The sequence below is a fragment of the Populus nigra genome, chromosome 4, assembly GCF_951802175.1.
Source record: "Populus nigra chromosome 4, ddPopNigr1.1, whole genome shotgun sequence".
Classification (NCBI taxonomy): Eukaryota; Viridiplantae; Streptophyta; class Magnoliopsida; order Malpighiales; family Salicaceae; genus Populus; species Populus nigra.
The window spans coordinates 22,490,035-22,505,392 of NC_084855.1; the positions used below are offsets into that span (position 1 = coordinate 22,490,035).

At 33.6% G+C, this 15,358-nt stretch overlaps 1 pseudogene; it reads right to left on the reverse strand.

Annotated features, from left to right (window-relative positions):
* Positions 1 to 449: 449 nt before the first annotated feature.
* On the reverse strand, positions 450 to 1,213 carry LOC133691769 (uncharacterized; annotated as a pseudogene).
* Positions 1,214 to 15,358: the final 14,145 nt, after the last annotated feature.

Here is a 15,358-nt window from a genome sequence, read left to right on the forward strand (position 1 = left end):
GGGTCAACCCAAAAAAAAAACAGCTTTTGTGTTCTTGATGCCTAATAACAAGAATAATTGGCGGTTCCGAATTTGCAATAGCCACTGGCTACCCTTCTTGTCCTGTGAGACAGTTTTCTCAACCAATCAATGAGCGATTATTATAGAATTTCTATGCGCCATTATCCCAGTTGCTACAAGATCTAACAATATATTAACTTATCATCAAGAAGCTGGGAAGAAGGAAGAATGACCCCCTTTTATATATATATATATATATATATATATATATCAGCTAGTAATTAACATCGGAGATACTCGTCGACCCTTTTATCTTTATTAAGTTATACTACTTCCACATGCCAGCTTATTGACTTCAAAGATTTGCTAATTTTTTATTTAATATCAAATATATTTTTAAAAAATACTTTTAACTTTAAAAAACTATTGTAAACATACAACATCATCCATCACAACACCTTAATTATTTTATCTACACACAAAATTAAAATCCATCCTGGAAATTATAAATGATCCCTACTACAAAAATAAAAATAAAATTAACACACACAAAATTTGTTGTTAAGAGGAAAAATTACAAAAAAAAATAAAAATATATTAATCATCCACTACCTCTCAAAATGGATGAAGATTCCTTCCCACCCCATTAACATTAGACAGAAATGAGAAACCCCACCAAATCCGGTCTGTAAGGCAAATAGGAGCGGCGTTTATCACCTTCATTACTCCTCACGTAATAATGTTCTTGAAATTGAAACAAACCTCCTCCTGCTCCTTTCGCTTCTTTCCTTTTCTTTGTGCCCTGTTTATTATGGTTCCCATCTTGGTCATCGATGCCTAATCGCTGATGATGGAAGCCACTCTTCTTGTTATTAGGCATCAAGAACACAAAAGTATCCTTACCATCACTATTACTCCGGTGAATAAAATCTTTGAACTTCCATCTCTTTGAATTAGACCCTGTAGAGCTGCTCTTCTTGCAGCTCCCTAGAGACCCCTCCTCCTTCTTTGGCGTCCACACACAGTAAGATCCAGGCTCTAGGCTGTCAATATCATCAGCTTCCGATGAAGAACACGAAAAGGTTTCACGGTCCTCGTAGAAGAGCTTCCTGAGGGGTAATCTATTTGGTTTCTTGGCATCTTGGGTGCTATTGGTTGCAGTTTTCGATCTGGGTAGGGATTCTTGGTCGTGTAAGAGTAACCATTGCTCCTGTTATGCGGCGTTCAACTACCTCCTCCCTGAATCGTTAATTTTATCCATCAAAGCCATCTCTCCTCGTCTCTCTCTCAAGCCATCTCTCCTCGTCTCTCTCTCACTATAGTTAATTGACCGGGTCTCACCCGGGTTTGACCGGGTGGACCGGGTCCCGGGTCGACCCTCCGGGTCGACCGGGTTTTGCCGGGCTAATTCCCAAACGAGTCTTTGCCTCCACCCGGACCGGTTCCAGGCCCGGGTCAGCCGGGTCCCGGGTTGACCCGCCGGGCCGGTCCGGGTTTTAAAACACTGCAAATAACCAATATATCAAATAAAGTTAATTGACCCTTAATAAATAAATAAAAAATTAGCATGGTTTATTCGACCTAACAATCAAGAGTGAATTAGTTATCTTGTTAAAATAATAATATAATTTAAAAAATAATTAATGTCATCATTGTTGTTTTAGCCCATACTTGGCCTTAATTTAGATGTGAAACAACATAATGTCAATATATTAAATCATAAAAAAATCTAAGGAGTGAAATGAAAAGATGGGGACATTGTATTGACCCGTGCTAACCCGTAAATCTAACCGTGCTAACCCGATTGAAAAATCCACCTTTTTTTTCCTTTCCTTATTCTCTTTTTGAATGGGCCTTAATTGGGTCTCATTTGACTCAGGATTTGATTAAAGAATGTAGATGAAATTTAAAAAATAAATAATTACTAAAGAAAAAAACTGAAAAAACACTAGCTTAAAAAGAGTTTAAGAATTTAAATTATGGAGGAAAAATATAATTTTTTAGTCAAAATCCTCATTTCTTATTTATGTATTTTTTTATTTATTTTGACGAAACTTGTCTTTTTATTTACAACATGATTTTTTCAATAAAAACTTAGAGTAACTAAAATAAATACTCACAAGAATTTTAATAATTTAAATTCATGAGAAAAAGGTATTTCTTTAGTCAAAATTCCTTCTTATTCATTTTTTTTATTTTGGCAAAAACATGTCTTTTATATTAAAATATTTTTAAATAAAAATCTACCATGATCTGAAAAAGAAAGTTCAACAAAAAATAACACTATTTCTAACCCCTAAAATATCCTTTAATTACTCAAAAAATAAAAAAATCAAACCAAATAAAAAAAATCACCAACCTTGATTAAACATGATTAAAAAGAAAAACCATTCTTTCATAAATTGCATAAAGTATCCTGAACTTTATATCTTTATAATACTTTAAATGGTGCCAAAAAGAAGTCAACAAAAAAGTTTCAATTATTTATAGATTTGCTATTATTTTTTATTTAATGATTGAACAACCCCTTATGCATAAAAATAATAAAAATGCATTAGTATCACTATAACCAAAACATACAAAGATTTAGAAGTAAAACACGAATATATAATACATTTAATAATTGAGACACAATCAAAACCACATTTCTCATATTGAAGCTAGTTAGGAGATGAAATTGAGTAGGAGATGAAATTGAGTCAAAATCAAGTTAGGTAATGTCTCTGATTGAATTAATGAGCAAAGTCACAATTGAATTCCTTTTACCAGGACAAAATCTAAATCAACAATAACATATTCAATAATATGACTTTCAGTACAAAGATCATTAATTTGCAGAACACCTTGGCAGTCTATAGAAGCACTTTGACAAGAAAAGAACAACCTTGATCTCTTAAGAACCTAGAAGCCAATTTCACTCAAACACCAAAAAAACACAAAAGTTAAACAAAAATAAGATAAACATTGCCAAACAAGCCAAAACCTAGAATTCAGATTTGATGAGAAAAACTTTTTGAGTACCTTCCTTTAATGTCGATTCCAATTAGAGCAACTTTAGCTTCCTAGGTTTGCTGCTTAACAGAAACATAAGCCTTGACAAACCTCAAAGTTTGTTTCTTTTTATGAAAAAGATCGAGTTTTTAAGAATACTTAGTAAAAGAAACATATCCATTAGTGCAAATAGTAGTTGAACTTGATGGAAAAGACATTAGAGCTTAGCTTGTATATAGAGAAGATATAGTTATTAACTAACTTAATTATTGATTTCTCGATTCAAGAAAATAAGTGAGATGACATATTCTCATAACAACAACACATAAAAGAAACTCCACAACTTAATGACGTGAACAAACACCTGGATACAAAGAGAATCAACTATGAAGCTTCTAAACTTTGATTTTGTAGAACTTTAGGTTCAATTAAGCCAAGATTTGTACAAATTCTAGAGAGCTTTTGTTTAGAAACAATAGAGAGAGAGAGAGAGAGAGAGAGAGAGAGAGAGAGAGAGAGAGAGAGAGAGAGAATGGGTTTGTGTTTGTTGTTTGCTGGGTTTATGTGTATATAATATATATGGGGTTAGTTTAGTTATTTGACATGATTTGAAATTTTTTATTGACCTTGGAGTAAATCATAGGATGCTTAAGGTAATTTTTTCTAAAAATAAATATAAAGAAAATTCCCCCTATCATCTTATACTTGTCTAATTGTTTCAGGCGACCTGCCTGATGGTGAAGAATACGAAGAATTTCACGGGTGGTCTAATTGTTCCAAGCGACTTGCCTGATGGTGAAACAATCAAAGGTTTTCATTATGATGGGTGACTTTCTCAATTGAAAAATATAAAGATTTTTCGAGTGGCTTAATTCTCATGGGCGGCCTGCCCAGGTTAAAAATCAAAGGTTCTTATTGTAATGGGTGACCTACTCAATTAAAAAATACAAAGATTTTTCAGATGGTCTAATTCTCATAGGCGGTCTGCCCATGTCAAAAATTTCTCAAAAGTAAAAATTTTTCGAAACCATTTTCAATTCTTGATCATTTTGAGATGGCCTCCCTTTTTGATAGATCCTATTAGAGATTTCTCTTGTGAAATTTGCAAAACGCATTGTTCAATGTTTCAAAGTCTAGATGATATGCATACATATTTACCTAATTTGAAATATAGGAACCCCATTTCTTATCAATCTTTTTGTTGATTGATTGGTGAGGAGTTGTTATTTCTGATTTGGGTCATCTCAGTCATTTGGCTTATAGCCCACTCGAGTTGACCCATGTAAGTCTTTTCCTAGAATTGTTACACAACTCAACCTTCATGATGCCTATCATTACCCATTTACTTGCTAAATATTTTCTGTCTCGTTGAATAATTTGAGAGGATCATTAATTACTCCCCCGTTTCACTGCTAAAAACATTCAGTGTCACTTGTTAAAAGGATCAAGTTGCCTTTTGTGAACCAAAAGCCCCCTTGTCTCATTGTAGGAAATGTCCCTTTTTTTACGGTTATCTGGAAGGGATCAATTATCCTTCTAAACATAATGTTGCCCCTTTGTACTGATCATTACCCCTAAGTGTGCTCTGTCAGCGACTCAAACAAGTAATGGTTTCGAGTAATCATTCTCTCATTTCTCTCCTTTTCAGTTTGGTGAAGGAATATTTGTCTAGAATGAATCTGAAATCTTGATCTTGCATTTGAAAACAAAAATTGTTTCCATGTGAGTTTAAAAAAATTTGTTTTTGAAATCTTACAACTCAATTATTTTTTTTCTTGGAAAAAAGATGATTTGCTATTGTGTTGGGGATATTACTATTAGTGAAGGTACATCATGAGATGAACTTCTGCTTTTTTTTGGGTTTCAAAGTGAAGGGCTCGAGAAAAAACTCGAGGTTTTGATTGAGAAAAATTTCTCTCTTTTTAAACACTCATTTTATCAGACGAATAATAAGGAGTAGCTTGTTTTTGATGTCATGACTCTTGTGAAAAAGTACTCTTTGTATTGTGAGAGCATTGTTTATTGTTTCAGGTTACTTGCTTGCTTGATTAGAAGGGACTTTTATAGGCACATAATGTAGGTCGTGGTTTTTGGCTATGAAAGAAAAGGATTCATAAGGCTCAAAGAGTGTTTCAAGGTTTCAAAGATTGAGGATCACTATTAGCAGTTCGACTCTTTGTGTCTTTTATCTTTTCTTTTGCTGCTTTTCTTTAATTTGCCTTTTTTTTTATTGTTTTGGCCGGGGCATATTGACTTTGTTTTGACCATCACCTTTTCTTGTGATTTAGGTATGCCTCCTAACATTTGAGTTTTTTAGGCTTTTTTGCCTTTTTGGCTTTCTCACGGCTTTTTCCTCTCTCTCTTTTTTTATCATTGAAATTTTCACTTCTCCCCAGCATGCAGTGTTATCCTAGTTGTGATTTTTCATGAAAGAAAATTTATCTTGGCTAAAAAAAAAAGACCACAAGGGATATATTCATTTTGAACGTGAAAAGGATAACAAAGATGACCTTTTTTTCATTTCAAGCGTAAGCAGTTAAGATCAATAAACTTTGATATCGTCTAGTGTGATGTTTTGGATTTTACAAAGAGATGCATTTTGTGAGTCCATGAACAACGAATCTACTTCATGCTATTATGCATACATTAAAAACACCTGGCTCAATAGTCATGGTGTGAAGGTGACGATTCATTTTCAATCCGTGCACTTTGATTTAGAGTTTAGTTATCTCAATGAAGGAGTTACTTGATTCATATGCCATTCTACGAGTAGAATGTCAAAAATATTGTTTTAAATAAACATCAAATAATTTTTGAAATCAAAATGCAAATTCCATTTTTTAAAATTCCACTGAGAAAAAGATTTTGGTAAAAGAAATGAATCGCGTGTATGAGATTTCGCGAGACTTCAAAAGTGTATGTGTGAATTCTTAAAGGAAACTCCAGGATATTTGGCTATAAATCAGTGTTTTAAGACCCGGCCCGGCCCGGCGGGTCAACCCGGGACCCGGCCGACCCGGGCCTGTGGCCGGGCCGGGTCTAAGCAAAAAACAGGCTGGGAATTGGCCCGGCCAGACCCGGTCGACCCAGAGGGTTGACCCAGGACCCGGCCGGCCTGGCCAAACCCGGGTTTATTTTTTTTATATATTCTTATGCCCGAAACGACGTCGTTTTGGCCTTTTACAATTAAAAGGCCAAAATGACAAGAGCAGAGAGACAAATCACGAGCATTGCAGAGCAGAGAAGTGAGAAGAAGACCTAATTAATTTCAAGAATTTGTCAAACCCATTTCACTTTCAGTCGCGAAGAAGAGTAGATGAGCAGAAGAATCTTGAATCATTGATCGCCATTTCAATTCTGAGCATAAGGTTAGATGAGTTTTTAATTATTTCTTTCTTCTTTCGCCTTTCGCTTTGTTTCATCTTCTTCCCTCTGTTGAAATTGCAGGAGAGGCATCGATTCTTCCCTCTGTTCAATTTGTTGACCCATCGGTTCTTCCCTCTGTTCTCTCTGTTGACCCATCGGTTCTTCCTACCGATTGACCCATCGGTTCTTCCCACAGGTATGTACCTCTGCTCTTTTATTTTTCTAAAAACCAGCAGCTCAAATGTAACTGATAGTATGAATTTAGGTTTAAGCCATGAGAAAGAATTTAGCTGATAGTAATCAATGGTTTCAATTGGGTTTTGAGGAAACATTTTAGTAGGGCTGTTGTTTAAATTGCCTCAAGATTGTTGGTGAGGATAATTGTGTAAAAAATGAGTTATTTCCTTGATTTTTGCAAGGCATACTCTCATTTTCGGATGTAAAATTGGGTTGTGAGGTCAGGATCCTGGTATGGCACAGACTTTTTCACCTATCATCACCACCATCTCTACCTGTGATTGTTTTATCAGAAGGAGATGGTGACATGAATGGGAGATTGAGGGGTGGTCTGATTTTCATTGCGCGCTGAGACTTTGTAGAAGCGTTGTAAAGGCATTATTAGTTCTTATCACCAATAAAAATGGTCATAGAACTGTCTTGCCATCTTGTTTGGAGAGATACTCCATTGAGGAATGTGCCATCACAAGATGGAGTCAACAAATAACAATCAGAAAGCTGCTGAAGATGGAAGCACAAGTCCTAAGGAGCAAGTTTTATAAGGACCCTTTGGGAGGCTAATGATTTTGCTCTTTATGGGAGAAGAATCTCTCAGCTTTGAAGGTTGTAAGAGAAAGGTCAGTAGTCTTTGCACGCCCATGAAGGATGCAGGGTTCGTTACATGATTAGAGCTGGTGCCAAGAAGGAATGAATTGTGCACTCAAATCCCTCTTCAGAGTTTTAGTGTGATATTGGGAAATGTTAATTACTTTTTTCTTGTCATCTTGAAATATTGACCAGTATGGGATCATCTTACATTTCAGACCAAATTTTGCTGACTTTTATGAAACTGCTTTATTTATCTTCAAATTTTCTATGCTTTCGTGATCACATTCATACAGCAAGTAATTCCGTATGCCATGTAGTTTTTGCATGTCAACAAACCAATTTGTTATGATTGTGCACGTATATATGCTTAGACACTGATGAATTCAAGAAATGTTCACTTTTATTTCTGCTGGGGTTTTCGTTCAAATTTCAAATGAGAAGTTCCTCAAATTTTACACTAAATATTTCCGAGGCAGCTGATTTTGATTTGACTGGGCAACTTGTATGGCCTGGTGCCCTGCTTTTGAATGATTATCTTGCAAAAAATGCTGAGATGCTTCAAGGATGTTCTATTATTGAGCTGGGCTCTGGTGTAGGTGAGTGATAAGTCTAAGCTATTTTTTCTTTCCTTCTTTTTTTTTGAAATTCCTATTTGTGCTTCATAATTTACTGATTCTGGGAAACCAAGTTATTGCAAACAAGTTGAATCTATATTCTTGTTTGAAACCAAAGTATTGCTAACAAGACAGGAGCTATGCCCCTTGTTGATTTTCTAGACAAATTAAATTGAGAGAGGCTTTGCAATTAATTGATAGATTGGCCTTTCTAGACATTTTTTTTTTTTGGGTCAACCCGGGTCAACCCATCTGACCCGTGACCCGGTCACTGGACCGGGTCGATGACCGGGTCGGGTTTTAAAACTATGCTATAAATCAAAGGAAAAAAATGCAATTGAAAGACAAACTCATTATTTCATTGAATTTTTAGAAAAAAAGGCTCAATAATAAAGACTTTATGTTAACATCTTGAACTATGATTACTAGTAATGTAACACATAAAAGGGCTAAACACTTAGCAATCATTAATTGGAATTTCTAGAATCTTCCAACCGTCCCTCTCCTATGAATTCCTTAATAAGAGCACATTTTCAATAGTTAGTTGAGGTCACGCATAGACCAGTCTTGGCCTAATAACACTGTAGCGTCATCTTCAGAACAATTGATCTCTAGGTGTATTTTTTTTGTAGTTCTTCCTCTCGCCTTTGTAGCCACCTTCAATATTGTGAAACTCAGTTTCTTTCCCTTTTCCAGTGAAACTTTTCTCCTTAGTCAAGTAAACAATCTTTCCTAACCGGATGACTTGTTCAAATCTCTCAACTATAACAACTAGATCAGAAAAATAGTGTGCAGAGCTTCTAACCAGATATTCAAAGTACGGGGCCTTAAAAGTGTTGGAAAACAAATTGATCATCTCTTTTTCCAACAAAGAAGGATTAACTTGTGCAACTGTCTCACGCCACCTTTGGGTGTATTCTCTCATAGACTCCTTGTTGTCTTTTTCCATAGCTTGTAAGCTTGAACTATCAAGGCCCACATTCATATTGAACTTATACTGCCTAATGAAAGCATCAACCAAGTCCTTCCATGTTTTTATCTTGGTTTTGTCTAACCATATATATCAAGTGAGGGCATCGTCATTCAAACTATCTTGAAAGAAGTGAATCAACAGTTTCTCGTTATAGATCACCTCAATCATTTTGTTGCATTATGCTTTGAGATGAGTTATAGAGCATTGAGTTTCTATGTATTTGATGAATTCAGGCACTCTAAATTTTTAGGAATGATCACGTTAGGCACCAAACATATTTCAGCAGCCTTTATATGGTCATGTAGGTTAGTTCCTTCAAATGCCTTTATCCTTTGCTCCAGGGCAGCCAATTTATCCAGACCATCTTTTTTTACCATCTTGTCCTTTTGAGATTCCTTCATTGTAAAGTCAATGGTAAATGATATTTTTGTGGGATATGCTGGTTGAGCAAATTAGGAATACGTAGCCTGTTGAGATTCAAATGACACCTCATTTACCCCCAGGTTTTATAGAATTACGAGCAAAGGTTCAAGTTGAGCTATAAATTTTGCTTCCTGGATTTAGATCCTAAGTCCTGTTCGAGTAGACTAGCAAGCCTCATGACTTCTTCTCTAAGACCTTCCAACTCTTTTCAGTGTTGGGCTTTCAATTGGGCTCTTTCTTCGTTTTTCATTAGTCTTTTGCATAGTCAAGTGTTATAGGTGTGTTTTAATAGGGAACCTATATTTCAATATGCTAAATAAAAATTATGCAATCATGCGCAAGTGATGGTGCTATCAACAAAGAAAATACAGATTCAATGTGGACTCGTCCTTCATGGGGTGGTAATGGTCGTTTATTCATGGATTTTAAGGACATGATGTTATCATCATGCCAGCTAGGGGATCCTTGTCCAACCTTGCTTAAGTTTAAGCTTTTGATAAAAACTTTTTGGCTTTTAATTCAAGGTGGTCCCCTTTTATCAACTATAATAACTCGGACTCTTGTATCCTGTATGACGACTATTTCAACCTTGCTTAAGTTTAAGCTTTTGATAAAAACTTTTTGGTTTTCAATTCAAGTCGGTCCCCTTTTATCAACTATAACAACTCGAACTCTTGTATCCTGTATGACGACTATTTTCCACCTAATGGTCTTGGAGTTCAAGAGGCTGTATGTAGGGCTAGTCATAGTAAGATTACATAGGGTATAACCTAGCAGGTCGCTTCTAGTCACTAAGTGCATCACGGGGGTAGGTTATTATCTACTTTCAAAAGGTTTCTCGCATGCTCAGAGATCATTCTTGAAAGGTTAATATGAGGCTTGCAAGTAGTGTGAAGATAAAGGCCCCGAGTAATATCATATTGGCATACCAACCACTATTGAGTAAACAATCAAATAAGAGTTGGATAGTTTCACGAGTCTTACCTAAGCTAAAACCATTGGGGTACTGTTACTTATCTATATATCCTAAGTTTCAAGGTGTGTGCTCTTGAAGTGATGTATGACAATATAAACAGGGATGTATGTTAAAGTAGTAAAGACAATCAAATAAATAAAACAAGTACAATAAACGAGATAATAATAAAAAGACAAACAACAAAGTTTAGTCCTAAAATCCCCTATGGGGTCACCATTCTGTCACATCTGGACATCATGGTGACCTATTAAAAATTTACAATGGAAAAATAACATATTTATGATAACTTGTTCTTTGGGGGAAAATGTCTAGTTTAAGGAGTCATCACCTAGTATTATGGTCACCAGGAACCCTAATTGGTCAACAGAGATTTTATGGTATGAGACTGGTTACGCGAAAGGAAAAATGCTATCAACCCTTAAGCATCCTACCTGAGACAGACTGTATTGCTGGTGTTGTTTTAAATTGCTAAGAGTTTATCTTTATTCCATATTTATGGTCATCCTATGATATTCCTGACTTTGGCGTTAGTGAATATTTACCTATGAATATTTTCAACTCTAATGTTGGTAAATAATACGTAAACCAAACAATATGACATTCCTGACTTTGACGCTAGTGAATAAATCCATAAAATTTAGATTAAAAAAAAAAAACTATTTTTTATATATATATTATTTTTTTGGGCTGGATCAAGCCCAGTCATATGGGTTGGGTTGGATCCAGCCAACCCAGCTTGGTTACTAGCCCAAGCTAGTAACTCGGTTTCTATCGCACTGTGCAAGCATGCGTGAATTATAATTCATGCATACTTACATGGTAACAGGTTAATTAAAATGCAAGATGGGTGAAGGGACTCGCCTGACACTGTTGATGGTTGGATTTGTGGTCTCTGGGAGAAGAGAGGAAGCTGACTATAGTGGAAAAGATCTTCTCACAACTAAAAAGTTGATGAACGCTGTCCGGAGGAGCATGGTGAGGAGAGAGAATCGCCTGCTGGAGCTTCCAGCTTGCAGCTGTTCATGGCTGGTGCAAAACTGCTTGCTAAAGGATGATCTTCTCGGTTGTGACCGTCATGGTGTTGTTGAAATCAGTATTGCCCCTGTTTGGAAGAAAAGGTTGCTACTAGAGGAGTATAGAGGTAGCTGATGAAGGCGTCTGGTGTTTTTGGTGAGGAGGAAAGGAGGAGTGATGTATGGTTGAGATGAAGGTACCCCTCTACTGCTGCTTTTGGCTTGCACGCTTATGGTGGCTGAAGAACTGCGATTGTTGGTCAGGGTTACATACTGGTGTTGACGATTAAGAAGAAGGAACTCTACTGCTGGTGCCCCAGCCGAACCCAAGTTTCTGAGGTTTGGTTCCCTTAATAATAATAGAAGTAATAATATTTATAATATTATTAAACTTGTTTGACCCAAGTTTTTATAGTTTTTCATCTCTTCATATCAAATTTATGATTTTTCTTCAATAGTAATAATATTTTTTTCAAATTTAATAATAATAAAAATATTGAGAATAAGAATAACACTAATAATCATAATAATAATAACAACAACAACAACAACAACAACAACAACAACAACAATTTTTAATTTTACCATTCAAATCAAATCTATGGTTTTTTCAATAGTAATATTTTTTTTATATTTATTAATAATTATATTAATAATATTAATAATAATGACAATAATAATATTTCTAGTATTAATAATAATATTAAACATGCTTAACCCAAGTTCTTATAATTTTTAATTTTACCATTTAAATCAAATCTATGGTTGTTTTTCAATATTAATAATATCTTTTTCAAATTTATTAATTATTATATTAGCAATATTCATTATAATAAAAATAATAATATTTATACTACAAATAATAATATTTTTAATATTAATAATAGTATCAAACTTGTTTGACTCAAGTTTAAGTGAGTCTGGCTACAACATCAAGTTCAAGAGCCTTGAGTCTGGCTGCAACATCAGACCCAAGAGCATGGGATGTTGGTTTGGCTATAAGACAGTGTCATGAAAGTGTGATAACTAAATATAAAAAAATTTAATATTAAAGAATGAAATTAAACAAAAAAAAAGATTAATTTAAAAGAAAAAAAAAAAGCAAAGCACTATTCCAATGAATAATGCTTTACGAGGAGGGGTACAATAAAATCCCCTCATGAGATCATGATAATCTAATGAAGAGTAAACAAAACAAATCATGAAGTTTAATTCTCAATTAAATCAATATTAAAAGATAAAATTAGAAGAAAAAAACTAATTAAGGAAAACAAAAAAAATTTGAATCAACTGGGTTAACCTACCAAACCAGATGAACCTGTCAAACTTGAGATCTGTGTCACGAGAGTGTCATAACTAAATAGAAAAAAAATTTAATATTTACAAACTAAATTAAACAAACAAAAGATTAATTAAAAAGAAAAAAAAAAGAGAAAAAAGCTAAAAAAAATACTAATAACTAGTACTATTTTTTTTCAAATTTATTAATTATTATATTAGCAATATTCATTATAATAAAAATAATAATATTTATAATACAAATAATAATATTAAACTTGCATGACCAAAGTTTAAATGGGTGTGGCTGCAACGCCAGACCCAAGAGTCTTGGATGTGTATCTGGCTAAAAGGTCGCGTTATGAAAGTGTGATAATTAAGTAGAAAAAATTTAATATTAAAAAATAAAATTAAACAAAAAAAATATTAAATGAAAAGGACTAAACAAAGCAAAGCATTATTATAATGAATAGTGTTTTATGAGGAGGGGTACATTAAAATCCCCTCTTGAGATCATGATAATCTAATGAAAAGTAAATAAAACAAATCATGAAGTTTAATTGGAAGAAGAAAACTAAATAAGAAAAAGAAAAAAAAATCCGAATCAACTGGGTTAACCCTCAAAACCAGGTTAACCCGTCAAACTTGAGATCTGTGTTATGAGAGTATGATAACTAAATAATTTTTTTTTAATATTAACGAACTAAATTAAAAAAAAAGATTAATTAAAAACAAAAAAACAGCAAGAAAAAAAACCTATACCTAAAAGGCATCTGCCTTTCACTATGAATTTGCACAGTGCAATCCACAATAAAAAACTGATTGGATTTAGTTATAGTTAATGCAAGGAATAAAACCTAATTTTTAAGACATTTTCATCATAGCTAGAAACTTTACTCAAGGACACATCAATCTGCCTTACCTTTAGTCTACATCTACAACTTGTTCTTTAATTATAATTAACATTCACTTTGGATGGCACAAATTTGAACCCTTTTTAAATCGAGAACTTTTAAGATATTCAAGTTGTAATTATTAAATTTATAATATAAGAGAGAAATAAAAAATGAATGAGATATTTTTATGAATGAGCATCATAAGAAATTCTTCTTATAAATCCCTAACTAGCTATAGAAAATCATGCATGTCATGCGATAAAATCTAGTCATTCTTCTATTACAAAATATAAGGGGAAATGATCATGTGCAACTTGCTATTTGGATGCTTGTCAAAATTTAAGAATTTAAGAATAGGAAAATAGAAGAAATAGTTTTCTTGCCTTAACTTATCCCTAAATTATTGTTGAAAAGAACTTGCTATCTAGCCTCACATAGACTAGACTTCTTATCGATGCCTTAGTGATAAGCTAAAGACCTAATGACCATATAAATAAAATTAAAGGAGAAAGCCATATAAATACATATAAGCCTAACTAATCATTTTGGAATGGGAACTAATACTATAATGATCTGAGTCAATTTATTATAGTAATGACTTATTGCCTTTCACTTACCTGGTGATGCTTATAGGATGTAATCCTAAAAGGATCCTTACTTGGAAACCACTTATTTTGATATTAAAAAAAAAAGTTTTCAATATAGAGAGCTTAGTATGGTTGAAATAATATGATTTATCAAGAGTGTCTTAAATTCCCTTCAATTATATTATATATATGTTTTCCTAATGCTAAAAAGTGTCACATGGATACTTACCAACATTTAGAGAAGATTTTTATCGATAGGTGTCTCTAAACAAGGGAAAATTTACAAGGTTAAATGGAGTAATATCATAGTTAGAGAGAAGGATAAAGATGGTCTGGGTATTTGTTCTTTGTTAGGTAAGAACAAATCAATGCTTTATAAATGGATATGGTGATTAAGCTTAATATATAGAAAACTCTAGATGAAAGGAATTATTATTGTGAATGGATTGCCATTCTTTGATAATAACCTCTTGGAAATATGAAGAGGAATAATGTCAGTAATTAAACAGGGGGAAACAATATCATATGCAATTACAAATTATGTTAGGTTCAAGGTGGAAAATGGTAAGACTACATCCTTTTATGAAAAATATTTGGTGGAAGATAGGCTTTTAAAATTACAATTCTTGTGTCTGTATAAGTTAACTAGCAAAAAAGGAGGAAATGTAAGCGATATGGGCTTGTGGTTAATTGGGATATGGACATGGAAGCTTTATTAGCGCCAATAATTATTCATTTTTTAGTAGGAACATGCAAAACATTTACATGTTATTATAGAAGGATTGCACCTTTCACATAATAAACTGGATCAAAAGATTTAGAGCTTAGATAAGGATAACAACTACTCACTCAAATTGTGTAGTTCTTTTATTGACAGGAATGTTTTTAAAGGTTATAGACATTTCAAATTTAATGAATGGTTTAAAATGGCTCCACCTAAAATATAGACATTTATGTGGTTGGCAGTCCAAAATTAATTTTATAAAAGTGACTTTCTTCTCGGACGCTGATTATAACTAGTAGAGCAACCTAAATATCCATTTTGTATAGTAAAGCAGGAGACTTTGGATCATTTGTTATTCCATTGTTCTAGTAGTTGACAATTATGGGAAAAACTTTTGCAATGGTGGGGAGTATGGTACATCCCTTAGACTCTGGATTTATTGATTTGCCAGTAGCCTTCATTAGTGAAAGGCGGATTTCAGACTCGAGCGTAGAATCTCCTTTTGTTCAGTATCATATGAAGTGTTTGACTCATAAGAAATAATAGGTTTTTTTTAACAAGGTGTAGTTGGACTAGGATTCCAATTTCTCTTTGATCTTGCATAAACTATCAGTTTGACTAAAATATAGTGAATCTAATTTCAACTATTTTGGTAATGATCTCATTCATAGTGAAGACAGTATTCAAATGTG